General features: G+C 35.6%; 1 long non-coding RNA gene across 1 annotated transcript; it reads right to left on the reverse strand.

Moving 5' to 3' along the window:
• Positions 1–11,208: 11,208 nt before the first annotated feature.
• Positions 11,209–14,793, reverse strand: LOC146436223 (uncharacterized). The gene is made up of 3 exons (XR_014852887.1): positions 14,694–14,793; positions 14,518–14,608; positions 11,209–11,916 (listed from the first exon to the last, which is right to left on the reverse strand). It is a non-coding gene; the product is annotated as an uncharacterized LOC146436223 (long non-coding RNA).
• Positions 14,794–15,004: the final 211 nt, after the last annotated feature.

Below are 15,004 nucleotides of genomic sequence, written 5' to 3' on the forward strand. Positions count from 1 at the left end.
TAAAGCTTTAAAAATTTTCAAGGCACTTTCAGAGGTACTTTTTCTTAAAGATAAAAAATAATCCTAAGTGTTTAACTATAATCACTATTGGGAAAATACATTAGTAATGTACACTTTAGAGCACTTCTGAAAAGCTACACTCCTAATACCAGGTAAATGATATATGTTTTAGAAACACTTATGAATGCCTATTCACTTATTAGTCTGGCATGGCCTCAAAACAGTATTGGCTAAACAATGGTGCTTCCATCATGGTTTTGTGTATGGTCAATGAAGTAAACAATATGAATTTTTTTAAAATGCTTGAATGCGTGCTTACACAGCAGTTTATTCAGATCCATTATGGACATCCAAATAAATAAATGTTCTAAAGTCCATAACTATATATTTCGTAAATACAGTGCTGCTAGTTTCTACAGAATAAATAATAGGCACTATAACAATACCACAAGCACAGGGGTTTATCCAACAATGTACTTCACCACAAAATAGATTTCACAACTTCTCACTGGCATTTTCCCCTGCCCCCCATCATTTCTTTGTTTTGTTTTTAATGTTCTCCCCTTTTTGCTAAAGGGGAGAACATTACCTTTTAAGAAACTGTTACTTTTTCAGAACACACAACCATTATGAGAAATAACATGAAAGGGAATTTTTCTTGGAATCCCTGTAGAACTGCAGGCCCTTTTTTGATCTCACCACCTTACTCTGACCACCAGCTGACTTAGACAAGTTGTGCAGTTTAGAGCCACAGTTTAACATTAATGCAGTTTGTTGCTCTGAGTAATTGCTCAGTAAACATTCAGGAAGGGTTTTGTATCCAAGTACAAATAGCAAAAGAGAGCAAGTTCTTTAATAACCTGATTCATAGTTGTATGTAGGTGAGACCTTGCCTTTTTCAGCCAACCTGAAAGCTCTTTAACCTTTATTCCTCTTTCATTCATGTTTTAGGAGTGGTAACAAGAAGAATGATACCCTAGGGATGAAACAAATAACTACTGATCAGAATTGTAAATAGATAAAGGGATAAGATTAGGATCTCATATCTGTTTTGCAAGAAGCTGGGAGCCATTAAAGGAGCACGAGAAACTGATTTTGGCTGCAGTCTGTGCCACTGTGGCAAAAATAAATCCCAATTAATTCTTAACAGGCCTTGAAGTGAATAAAACATACAGACAGAGGGGAACAAAAAAGAGAAAGCCTAACCAAGAAGGCTTCTTCAGCAAAAGCCCGAGACCATAAGTTAGATCTTCTTGAGTATATCAGGAGATCCCATAGATGTTTAAGACAGGATTTAAATACTCAAAATAGACAAGTAAGGCTTTTGATTTTTAGATGAGGTTTTCTTCCACATGGACCCCTAAAATGATTTTCCAGGGCCCACGGCAGACTAGTTTTGGAAGAACACAAAAATGTCTTAATCTCTCAGAGATGGCAGAGGATACTGTATTCTAAGCAGCCTGTAAATTTGCAGCAGTCTGATGATATATGTACATGACACCCTTGCAAGTATTGAAATTAAATTAAAAATAATGAACTACTTAAAGTCTATTCATGGATATTCCTGACAGAATCTACGTGGGCTTGGGAGAAAGGAAAATTTGCTAAATTCATAATTCACTTAGGAACAGTTTGCTCAGCGTATGACCCATTTAAATGTTTTAAAATGTACTTTTTTTCACTAGTTTTACTCTTTTTTAGTCTTCAAAGAGCCATTAAAATCACTTTTTAAAGGTCCAACAAAAGCACTAAATGAATACAGAAGTGACACCCTTGATTTCAGGAAGGCTATGTACTCACTGGTGTGCAAAAGCCTGAGTAAAATGACTTCAGCCTTGTTCCAGAGGTGCTAAGCTGAGGAAGGATTACAGATGAACTGGTTTTATGATACATGAACATTCTACTTCACCAGTTGCAAAGTGTCTATTCTTGATGTTCTGTTGGGAAATACAGCACAAAACCTGCGTTGTTGACACTAGATTTGTTACTATAATCCGCATTTTATTAATATGGGTGAAGGATATTTAAGAGTGTTAGAACCAACAGAATATTCTAGGAATTTTTCAGAGCAAAATAAAAACATTTAATTAGTCCATAAATGTATCCTCAATGCAGCAAGAAATTGACATGTTTATCTTTTTTTTGCTATATTATTTTTCCCATTTAATTTATCTAATTTCTTTTTGGGATCTTATCAATGTATATAAATAACTGGCTGAAAAGTGCAAAGACAGAGCCAGGCTTTTTTCAGTGGTGCCCTGTGACAGGACAAGAGGCAATGAACACAAGCTGAGGGAGAGTGCCTCTGGATCAGGGAACACTTTTTAACTGTGAGGATTAATGAAGTTGCTCTGGGAAGTTGTGGACTCTTCCTCCTTGGAGATATTCAAAGGCCATGGCAACCTGGTCCTGGGAAACCAGCTCTAAGTGATCTTGCTTGAACTGGGTTGTACTAGATGACCTCTAGTGGTCCTCCCAATCTACACCATTCTCAGATTCTGTAAAAACTATTTATTCAAATTGATTTGTTTTAAATTGTTCATTTCTGTCTCAAAGCCACATAATTTTCATATAAATTGTGTGTTCCATACATTTTTATGAATAATGTTTTAATCCACAAGGAAATAAAATACTTTCTCAGTTGTTCTGGAGTTTTTTTGTATGATGTAAAGAGATAAACTCAATAGCAATGAATTCCTCACCCCAGAAAAGAACGCTACTTATGTTATTTTTCAGTTGTTTTTTCAAATTCTGAAATTCTCTTGAATTTTGGTAATTGTATCAGACAATGAATGACTGAGATCTATTATATGGTCCCTTATGAGAGATATTTCATCTTAGATTTTATTAAATAGGAATGATAGTATTTCATTCAGATCAGTGTAAAATTTTATAATAGAAAAATTAATCAGGAGTGGTTAATTTTTAATTTACTCATTCTTATACCAACAAAAGCAAATTGTGATCTGATTGGTGCTAAGTTTTAAACAATTGCTCATATGTTTTATCTTACTGGTGTTTTCACAAGTCTTTTAGTTCCATGAAACCAATAAGGTTTTTTTTAAGTGCTCACATTATCTAATATCATGTGAGAAGTAATGTTATAGTTCTGTTTTGATCTATTGTAAAACTGGAAGTGTAATCACTGTGTCCTGCACTCTGGGCTGTATAAGAGGAGATACTTATTACTCATCAAATCATAGAATAAAATCATAGAATATCCTGAGTTGGAAGGGACCCATAAGGATCATCAAAGTCCAGCTCCTGGCCCTGCACAGAACAGCCCCAAGAATCACTTAATTAAAGGGTATCCAAGGGATGGGATTTAATGTAATTTGAGAAGTTTTTTTTATTTTCCTGTTAGGGTTTAGAAACATTGTTGTTGTCAGGTGAACTAAAGTCTGCCTTCACCACCCCCACCCCTTGCACAGAACTAGAAATTGAGAAATTACTTGTCTTTAAGAATAACTGTAAGAGGCCATAGTTAAGACATTTAATAATCTTTTAAAATGTTTTCCTATAATTCATCTTGACTGTTTATTCACCAGTTTTTCTACTAGCTTTTTTTCTGTCTATTTTCTTGTCATGTGATGGCTTATTAGTGGTTCAGAAATCATATTTTAAGGATAATGGGAATACTTCTACTGACATGCAGTCATATTCAAGATTTTATTAAGTATTTCTATTTTTATCTATTTATTAAGCATTTTTTAAAGTCCTGAAGTGCTTATCCAAATAAAATTTCAAGTAAAGTCCTGTAGTGTATCTACTGGTTTAAAAAATCCAAATAAAAGATGTAAGAGATATAAAGTAAAAGACATAAAGTAAAAGACATAAAGTAAAAGACATAAAGTAAAAGACATAAGACAAACTACTGGATGAACATGATGTTTCTTTAGGGTATATCATCTATTATTGAAGATAACAAACTCTTAGCAATAAACTGTGTTATTACAGCTATAACAGGTGGCAACAAAACCACAGTAGAGAAAGAAACACAGTGACCTGAAAGTTAAAAAACCAATAGATGAAAAGAATGTTACACGATAGCTGAAATGAGGTCTTCTGAGAAATAAATTTTGTGCCAAAATATGTGAGCAAACCTATGTGATTTGAGACTAACTTTAATATAGGTTTAGACTCAAGATGTACAAACAGCAAAATGCTGGTAAACAGCAAAGGAAGGTACCATTCTCAGATTTGGCTGCTTATTTGAGAGGTATCTAACAAAAAACTCCTCTTCCTCCACAGACTTCTTCCCACTGTTAGAGAAAGACAAAATAAATATAATAAAGAGTATCTTCTGTTGTGACAGAGAACATTGCCTACTCTGGATATCTGATTTTTCTCCTTTAACTTTTAGTGAACAGCCAAAAATACATAAATTTTAAAAATCATGTCTTTTTTTAGGAGTGGACACCAATCTTACACAGGTGTGATCACAAACACGTTAGGTAGGATTTTATTTGTATCAGTTATATCAATCCTATACAAGAGGCTCAATGACCCAAAACAAACAAAAAACAAAACAAAAAAACCCCAAAACTGGAAAAAAAACCCCAGAACCAAAAAAAAAAAAAAACCAAAAAAACCCACAAAAAACCCAAGAAAACCCAGGAAAACAAAACACAACAAAACAAACAAGCCCTGAGTCTGAACATATGGTTTTCAGATGTCACTTACCACACACTTGCTTTTTTGTATTTTGCTTTAGTATTTCCAGCATTATACTTCCTTGCATGTGTACAAGCATCTCTGGTCAAATTTCAAGGTGTTCAAAAAGCATAAAAAGGAACCACTTTATTCTGTTTTGAAGGTGTGGTTTATCTATATACCTCTCATGTAGATTCACTGGAGACATGACTGATCCATTTTTGTGCCACAAATCCAGTGCACATCGGTCTTGGTATGCATACAAACACATGCTGTTTCTGACTTCCCAGAAAAGAAAAACACTGCTTTGGAAAGGTAAAATGATGGCTAGTGTGTTAGTCTGAGAAACTGAGATCACAATTTGGAGTACACAAACCTATCAATAAGAGTGCAAAACTGAAAGCTAGAAAAGAATGTTTAGAAGTCAATACCTCAGAATACCAAGTTATTCAAGAAAAGGCAAAGTTAACTGAAACTTGGTTTTAGTCTTACCAGTTGGAAAATGTGCTCACATTCAGATAATTCAGATAAGTAGTCAAAATGAGTCATCCAGGAGCAATACAATTTAGAAATCAGACTTTTCTGTTAAATGAATTGATTTCCTGTTTAAAATGTGCAACAATGCAATAGAATTTATTTTTCTATTTTGGAATATGAAGGGGCTTCAGGTATTCAAAAGTTGCAAGACAGAGTTTTGTGTGTACCCAGATTTCTGCTTATTCTTCCTTTGAAACCCCTTCTAAAAATCTCACTATTTCAACATGTTCTTATTTCTTTAGTTTCCATTGATTTGCTGTATAGACAGATACTCCTCTTTGCTCCTTTTCTCTACCTTCCCCATATGAAGAAACACTATTGGAAAGAAAGGAAAAAGGGAAAGCTATTAACAACAGCTGACTTCGCCCTAGTCTTGGCTTTCATGTACAATTAATGCAACATATGGCCTCAGATAAGAGCAATACATTTGATCAGGGTCTGACTGACAACACTGCCTCTAGGTATCCCTGTGAGTGGCCTTAACACACCCAAGTGCATCACTGGATTTGTGCTGCGGTCCTTAAAGCATGAGAACATTTCATCTTTCAAATTCTTTAGGCCATCCTTGTGAAGTCTATAACAGCAGCAGACTATGAGAGGGTAGGTACCTAAAAAGGGAAGCCCACCTAGTTTAGAACCTGCTTGTTGAAATTAGGAAAAACTTGATAAAGATTCACTTGGAAGCAAGGAACACAGCTGCACTCATTTGCTAAGATCTGCATTGTCCCAGAGCACAACATGGGAATCTATTAGACATGTAAGTGGTAATTCATGAAACACTGAATGAGCTCTCTGACTCACATACGTAGGCAAAGATACACCTGCTTTTCTACTCTTTCCTAGATGTTTGATAGTGTCCCTCCTCTGAGATAGCTGTCAATCACAATCAGCAAAAGGGTTGCTTCTCTCAGCAGCTTCAGATCGCAGCCTGGCATCTTAGTGCCAATCCAGTCTCAAAAGGTGCTTAAATTAAGTAATAAATTGGGGCAGCTGGGGCATAGGCATGTATTCTTTTTTGTCATCTGTCACAAAGATGATAACCTTGGCTAAAGGAATGAGATAGCAATAGAAAAATAGATACAGAAAGACTCAGCAAACGTCATCTGCTAGATATCCTAGGCCTACTTTAGAGTGTTTTTTCATATTGGTTCTCAGACTGTTTAAACTTTTAAAGAGCATATTTTTAATTGATGGAAATATGATTCTTATGCAAGCATGCAAGAACATCCAGTATTGCCAAACAAAGTGCTAGCATTCTGAAACCTTCAGACTTTGCTATTGTTATCACTCAGCAGCTGCTGCATTTGGTCTGATCTGTCTGCAAATCCCTGCTAAAAAGGCTGGTTGATTTTTTTCCTAGATTAGATGCCCTTTCCTTCCACCTGTAGTCTTCACAATTAAAATTGCATGAGGTCCTCATATTTACTCTGACGAATCATGAAGACATCATCTTTCATATAGGAATTTACACATGGGGAGATGCTTTATCTATTGTCCCTCGAATAAAGTTCTCAGAACTTTTGAATGACACAGATAGAACTACAAAAAATATCTTAATGTTTAGTTAAACAAAGTACTGCTAGATCTAAAGAAAATTTATTAATAGAGCAGCTATACACAAAACAAAATACCATTTTCCTCTTTCCTGACAAATTTACATAAAGTTAAGTGAAATCTAATTTGGCCTTTCTTTAGCGCTGAATTGATTGGATAATGGTAAAACTTCCCAAAGGATGAAACCATTCCTATTTGCATGCTGATTACTCTGACAGGACTATACTGACAATGCATGTATACATTGACACACAAACTCCTGTTATTTCTATTAATTCAATGTGGAAAATATATTTTTAGCAGAGACTCAGATTTCATGTTTGTAACTTGACAAATTAGTTTAGTGCTGCTGTGGAGATAGAATCAAACTGCTGTGTTTACACTATGTTGCCTCTTCAACTATGACTATATAAAAACAGCATTTACTAAAGGAAATGGAAATTCACTTTAGACATGAATGCTCTGCTCAAGTAAAAGTCCTGGAATTTAAGAAGCACTTAGTTGCTGCATTAGGCCATTTAGGATGTTTCAGCGTCTCAATTGACTGTAATACCAATCTGCTCAAGTGCCCTGTTAATGACCTTCCATCTCACAGCAAGCTCAGGAATTCAGTGTTTATACTTTTCTCTTTTTTTTTTTTTGTAACTATACCATGAACAGACCGAGGGACAGATCCTTCTTTCTCTCACCACTGTGGCAGAAGGATGTAAATTGTTATCACTTCAAACAAAAAAACTCTCACCTTCATGCCTCTTAATGAAAATTATCATTGGCAAAAATTAGAAAAAGGGAACCACTTCAAACAGGGTGTTAAACATAAAGAAACAGTTTTAAATGTTGATTCTAAATTTAAAAAATTGTATACATTAAGTCTCATGTTGCAGCATGAAGAATTCTTAGTTTTGTGTTATTGTTCTAAATGAATAGCTACAATACAGTAATATGTATCTAGACTGAGAACACCACTACCATTTCTCAAAACACTCCCTAGAATTTTAATATAACTAGTAAGCAATGTAAGATATATATAGGGAGAGGACTGGATCTGTGCCATTGATCTAGCTTCACTGCAGTCAAAAATATGAGTCATTTTCACAAACTTAATATAAGATCCAGCATATCTGCTATGTTAGCAAACCTGAATACTTAATCATCTACCCTGCCATGTCTTTAGCAAATGGACTAAGAGCATGAGAAAACTTCCTTGAATGATATCACTAGCACTTGTCTGCATTGTTTACATTTTATTGTGGCAGACTAGTAAAAATTTGAGTTACAGTATTTTGGAAAATACTAAAACCAAACTCCATTTTTTTATATTTCTCTTCACAACCCTAAAAATAAGACTACCTACAAATACTTACTTACTTTTGCACTCTTTTTTCCACCAAAAGCAACACAATCCTTTGTGATTTCTTATCTATATACATTTACTAAGTTATCATTTAAAAAGCTATTGACAAAAAAAAAATTGTGATGCTCTCAAACAATTCTAAAAGCTGAACACTAATTATAGAGAGCAACAAAGACTTTAGAAAGTAGTTGCTCCCCCATTTCCCCCAGCAGAAATTTGAGAATGTAAAACTCTTGGCTTGCTTTTAGGATTCTGGTTTTGCACATCCAGGAAAATAATCAATGCCTCTGAAATTCACAAATACATTTCAGATATCCATTCTTAAAAACCTCAGTAGACTATGGGAACAGGATGTGTTCTAGGATAACTATTCCAAGTTCTTCACAGGCTATTATGGACAGATTGGAGTCTTTAGTATGCTCTAACATGACAATCAGACATATCTAAGCATTCAGAGCCTAAAACTGTGGCTGTTAAATCAACATGGTTCAGTTTAATTTTCATCTCATCCATAGAATAGATCACATCAGCCAATATTTCTGGTTAAATGCTTGGTCCCTTAACAATATTACATAGCAAATACCGTCACTGAAGTTAGTGGGAATTACAAGGCTACAGTCTCTCTGTATACTCCTCATACTACTGGCTGACTGGCATGGGAATTATTGTGTTTGTGTATTAATCCTGTTAGGAAGGACATATAGAAAGGCTTAAAACTAGATAACATTTGAAAAACTCCAATTAAATCAGTTTTTACTTCTTAAAATGCTATTTTCAGGAAAACATTCTGGGGTTTTTTACGTTTAATGCACATTTCTTTAAATTTACTGTGGAGAAGAGTATCTATCAAATATTAATACCTCCTATTTCCCAGTTAGTTCATTGAGCCCTGGTGCTCATTTTAACTCATTAACAGTCTCCTTCGGAATAACCTTGTATAGCTTTTCTCATGTTATATTTTCTTTTCTATCTTTGCAGAAATACATTTCCAAAGTGTAGTAAATTGTTAAATAAGGTACCTCTGACCACAACTGATAAGTCCTCAAGGTAAGAAAATAAACCATCTGTACTTGACACCTAAACATTGCTTATACAAAGGGAAATTCCATTTCTGTGAACATGAAGCACCTAACCAGATTCAGCCACCTTGGTTTCTGTATTATTGGCACACCTACAAAGATGTGGTTCCATTTCAGGCGCTGAATGCAATGAACAAAACAGACTTGCAAACCAATTAAAATACAAGCATTTAGCAAACCCTTGCAAATGTAGAAATCTCCGTAGAAAGAAATGTTCAAGCAAACGCATCAAATCTGTGGACATTTCTGAGAGTGCTACACAAAGAGCACCCTTTTCTGGTCATGGCAGAATTTAAACCATCTTTACAAAATCCTGGGATGCCAGATGCATACTCTGGAGCACCAGCTAGCGGCATCAAGTATTTTTCTGTTCACAGAAATAGCACTCAAAGGTGTATCCAGCTGAATCTTCTAAATAGCACTGAAGCAACAGACAGAACTGGCAGATTTGCTTGTGCAATTTCTTGGCACAGGAAGCCAAGAGCAAGAGGATCTGTGGTACAAAATCAAGCCTACTGTGGTGCAACAGCACCAGCGAGGTATTGTGCAAACAGTTGCACTGTTAGGTGCATCAGCTAAGTGCCTTCTCTAGAAGGCACAACTTGAGGGGATTTCTTTATTAAGAGAAATTAAAATATTTTTGATTAGTGTTTCGGTAAAAGAGGATAAGTTTGCTTTCTCAGCTCCTTAACTCTTCAGACACAGCTCCAAAATTCTCATTGCCTCATTTTAAAAGCCTTTAATATTTCAAGACTCCTCAGGAAAAGCAGGGATTTCTTGCTTATAATACATCTTCAGGCTTCCAGGTTCTGAAGCTCTGAGCTGCACAGCACCCTGTCATTTGGAGATGGAGCACAATAGCAAAGAGAACAAAGCACAAAGCCTTTAAACCTGATGTACTCAGCTGGACGTTGTTTCCCAAAATCCTAAAAGCCTGGATTTAGGCATTTTCTGGTGCTTTTGTTACCTGATTTATGTTGGTTGTTTTGGGTTTAATTCTTTCTGATCACTGAAAGAGGCACACACTCTATCCTCTATCCACCTCTTCCTGCAGTGCTGAAGCAGGCATCAGGAAAACAGCAGGCATGTGCCACCAAAGGCAGTGGGGACAGGCACCAGGACAGAAGTTGCCCATTGGGTTGGGAAAACATAACAGCAATCTGTCTTCATTTGTGAACCAAGGAACTGAGCTGCTCTTTGGAAGTTTTAAGGATGCATGTGGTGCAGCATGGAAGTATTTCTGGCCTGTAGGAGATAGAGTTCTTTTAAGGCTGTTCATTGGGACGCTTTACAAAATCATCAATCTTACATTTGCTCCCCATATCATCAATCCATTATCCAAGCTTGTTTTGACATTATATTAATTTATAATTTCATGCCTTGTGTTTCCATAACATTTATGAAATTATTATCCACTGATAACAGAGTCTTCACACGGACGAACTTATCATGCAAGTAACTAAATTTCTTACCTGTTTCTCCTTGTAGACTATTTAGAACATGACTAACCTTAAATCCCTTTATATTCTTCTTTGTAACCTCATAATTTCTGATGAGAGAAAACTACTAACCCTTGCTGGAGTTTAAGAAAACGATTGTTTAACTGAATTGACACTTTTATACAGATTTTTATGTTCATTTTAAGGGACTCCTTCAATGTGAAACAATTTTACCATTGTCATTCAAATATGAAGAGTGGGGCTCTTTGCTGGTTTCTATGTACACGTGTAAGTGACTGCTTGAAGGAAATATTTTCATAGACAAGTCATTTCTCTTTGAAAGAAACAATTAAAAACTGAATTGAGAGTGTAAGTACAAACTGCCACCTCACTATCTTACAGAACTAAATACAAGTTTAAATGCAAGTGAACTTCAGCATTGTTTTTGCAAGCAATTGATAAGTTGCTGAAATTTCTAGAACAAGAGAAAGCATTCCAAGAAAGTGGAAGTACTTACAAGCGTTGCTGGATATAAAGCATTAATGATGTCTACAGGAAATTACAATCACACTCTCTTTTAAAAAGAAATAGGTGTAAGATATATACTGGCTACCTACCTGGCTTTAGAACAACAAATGCATCATACATGATAAATTATAATACATAAAACATCCACCTGACATAAAATTACCTTACAACATACTCTTAATTAACCAAATATTTTTCCTGAATCTGACACATCAGAATAAAAATAGAACCATAAAACAAAATCTGCATATGAACATAATGAACTCCCAAGATCTGGAGATTTTGATATAATGTTGCCAAAAATACTATGTTGGTGTTTTTTCCAAAAATGTATTTTCTGAAAAATAATAATCATGGAAGTGTATGTTTCCCATGAATGTTCATTACAATTACACAGCTGCACATATTGAAAAATATTTGCTTGCCACAGTCACTTCCCTCCCCAAAACATCAAAATGCTTTTTGAAAAATTTATTTGAATACGAGTTTTAAAAATTATCCATTTTTTAGTAACAGCGTCAAGCAAGGTATTCTGAAAATGGTAAGTCAAAGCATAGAAGTTTATTCTGTTTCAAACCAGAAATTGTTAAGAAACAGATTGTAGGGTGCTTGTGGTCATGAATCATTTATTAGAAACAGGTAATCTGGCTTCTAGATTCAGCTTCAATATGTGCTTTAGAAAAAGGTTACAGCTTCATCAGAAGAGACAGAAGTGTTTCCTTGTATTCATAATCCTCTCTCCAAGCCTTTCCCCCTTCACAACAAAGTCCTCCTGTTAAAATAGGAAACACCACTAAGTAGCCCACTCTATTCAGAGCAGCAAATCTGAAACAAAACAGGCCCCATGGGGCAAGCTACCCAGGTTATCAGACTACAGAAGTGTCCTGAATGCTTCTCAGTCTTTTCTTTAGCAAGTCATGTAGGCAGGTATTTGCTGGACCTGAAATAAGAATCTGAGTCTCCATCACTTTCAATAGCTACAGTTAGTACCCACTTAGAGGAATTTTATCTGACATTTATCACTTCAGAAGTGATATCATTACTGAACTACAAAGCAAAAGGGAAAGCATCTCTTCCTGCTGTGGAATTAAGTCTTTCATTTTGGGAATGCTGTAAGCACACTGAAACATACATTCTGGAAATCTTAATAATCACAGTTAGTTCTTTAAAAGACACCTTTCTTTTTCTTTGTAAAAGCAAATGTTAACCACATCAGCCATTGAATAAAATGCATTTGGATTTGAATTTTAACCGATAACCTGAAAATCAATCATTTGCAATGTCTTAATATGAATTTAAAAACCTCCAAATATGCATCAACCACGCTACATTTGTTTTTCAACCATTATTTTTATTTGCCATATTCTTCACGTTCTTATGGTCCTATTTTTTGCTTTCGTCTTCTCGGTATTCCTTTCTAAATTCCAACATATGATTTTACCTAGGATTTCATTCACAGCCAATATATGCAAACACTTTGCAGCTGTGAAAATAGTGATGCCATTTCTTCCTTTCTTCCTTTACTTTCTTTCTTTTTGTTTTTTTAAGTAATCAGTTTTATTATTATGTGGCAAGTATATTGCTCTTGTGAGAACAGTATAAAAGGGAAACCAAAGGATGCTGAAATAAATACTGAATATTGTTGTGGAAGATGAAATAGGAAAGCCTTATAGATATGATTACCTTGCAAAAGATGCTGATAATATGGAAAATATGAGCAAGATTGAAATGAAGACAAGGTTCGAGTTGTAGAGTAACTAGAGAACAATGGTATGGCCAAGGAAGGTAATCCCCCTTCTTGATAGAACAATGCCCTCTGCCCAGGCAAGTCCAAAGGTCAGAGCAGACCCTGCCTGCCTGGTAGGGATCCCAAAAAGCAGTTTTTTTAAGGTTTGAAACAGGACCCCGTGTGGTAATGTGATGATTCTTATAGGTTGTATGTAAATGCTGTAGAGTTTGTAGCTTGTCTTAGATTGGTTAAAGGGAATTAGAATATTCAACAGAGAAGATGATTTATTGCATTGTAAACAGCAAATCGCTCTCTTTTACTCTCTTTTTACTCTCTTCTTTCTGCTCTCCCTCTCTCCCTTTTCTCTGGCCTGCTTTGGGCTGCGTCTTGCAGCCCTGCAGGCCTCTCACGCCCATGCTCTTTCGCAGTAAACCCTCACGTTCTAAAACTCATCTTTAGAGATCTCTTGTCCCTATTTTCATCCCCATAACTAAACCCCACTGAGTTCTTCCTTACAGAATATCATGCCTATTGAACAAATATTAATTTATTTTAGCTCTGAACAAAAGAGAGTTCTTACAGTCATCACATATATTGCTAGGTGCACATTTTATGCCATTTGGTACATTTTCACTATCAAGTCTTTGATGAAACATGTGAAAGCCCTATGCTCTCCAGCAACTTATTTCACAGTCTGCATGTCACAGAAGTTTGAAGATGATGAAGTTTCTACATTTTGTGTTTCTGGAATCTTTCCAGTTCTGATGTGAGCTGCATTGGTAAGGGGTTTATCCAGTGTTTCCTCTGCCCACTAATGAAAACCACAAAACCATCTTTGCAGGTTTTAGAAGCTGCTACCTGTACCATGAAATAAATAGATCCTTCCGTGCAAATGGAGCAAGAACACTTGTGTCACACCGCTGTTACAGAAACTGGTAACATTTGCAGTTATTAGCCTGTGTTAATTGTTTAACTTTTCCACATCAATGAAACTTCAGGATAAAAGGTGATAAATCATACATGGGTTAAGAAGCATATAAAGTAGCTTCCAAAGTCTTATTCTGTATGGGCTAAAATTACTTTCCTAGTTTCCAGTTTCAATTACTTGTGTCATATTCATAGCTAGCCAAAGCACAGACCTTGTATTTTTTTTAGTTTTTATTCTACTATCATGCTCAGTCTCAGTAAATCTGAAAAGTACTTTCTATAGCTTGGTGTGTATGTTGTACATAAAGTCATTTTTCACCATGATACCACTCAAAAGGTACTTATGGCTCAGAAACGCTACATTGACCTAAACCAGCTTTCATCACAAAAGAACCAATTGAATTCAAATAAACTCACTGCAAAAATAATCAATTTGTTGATTTCTGCAAATGTACTGGATAGAGGGACTTTAAACGTGTTAATTATTTAAATCTCTGCAGATTGTGCGTGCCAGAGTGGCAACCAAATGAACCACTTTAGGTCTGCTTTTATTTTCTGCATATCTATCCTCATTAATGGTCTTTTACCTGACCTCAACGTAAATTAACCTATCCCCAGAACACCCACCCCCAATACATCTGTCTCAAAAATTAACAAGAATATTGCCACAAGACTCTTCTAACACCCTCTTGGGGTGTGCTTGGCCTGCATACTTACTTCAGTGCTTGTTATCAAGTCTGTCTTCACTAGTCAGAGTGGTAAGTATGTCCTTCAGCACAGCTATTAGGAGTTTTACCTTTCCAGAATCCTAAGAAAATAATTAATCCAAAGTTAGCATGCAGTACTTCTTTTTTCTAGGGTCAGCATTCTCACAGGTCTGAAAAAACACTTGCCAGTTGCTTGAGGTCAACAGTTCAGTCTCGCTCATCCATTCTGCAGTGAGCTGTGAGCCTGCAAGAGCAGAAGTGGGCCTTGTGCTGTCAGCATCTTTTTTACAGAGCTGCTGCTCACCAGGTTGAGCTTCTCCTTTTAAATGCCAGTCATCACAGATTAAGTGTGGAGAACTACTCTATCCTACTGTAACTTATCTAGGGAAGAAACTGCTTATTGTAATCTATAGCCTTACTACAAGTTATCTGAAATCTCATCCACCATTAAAATCATTCATAAACATTGTTTTATAACTGTCAGAGATAAAAAGAAA

The sequence above is a fragment of the Lichenostomus cassidix genome, chromosome 5 (assembly GCF_008360975.1).
Source record: "Lichenostomus cassidix isolate B80296 chromosome 5, HeHo_3.0, whole genome shotgun sequence".
Lineage (NCBI taxonomy): Eukaryota > Metazoa > Chordata > Aves > Passeriformes > Meliphagidae > Lichenostomus > Lichenostomus cassidix.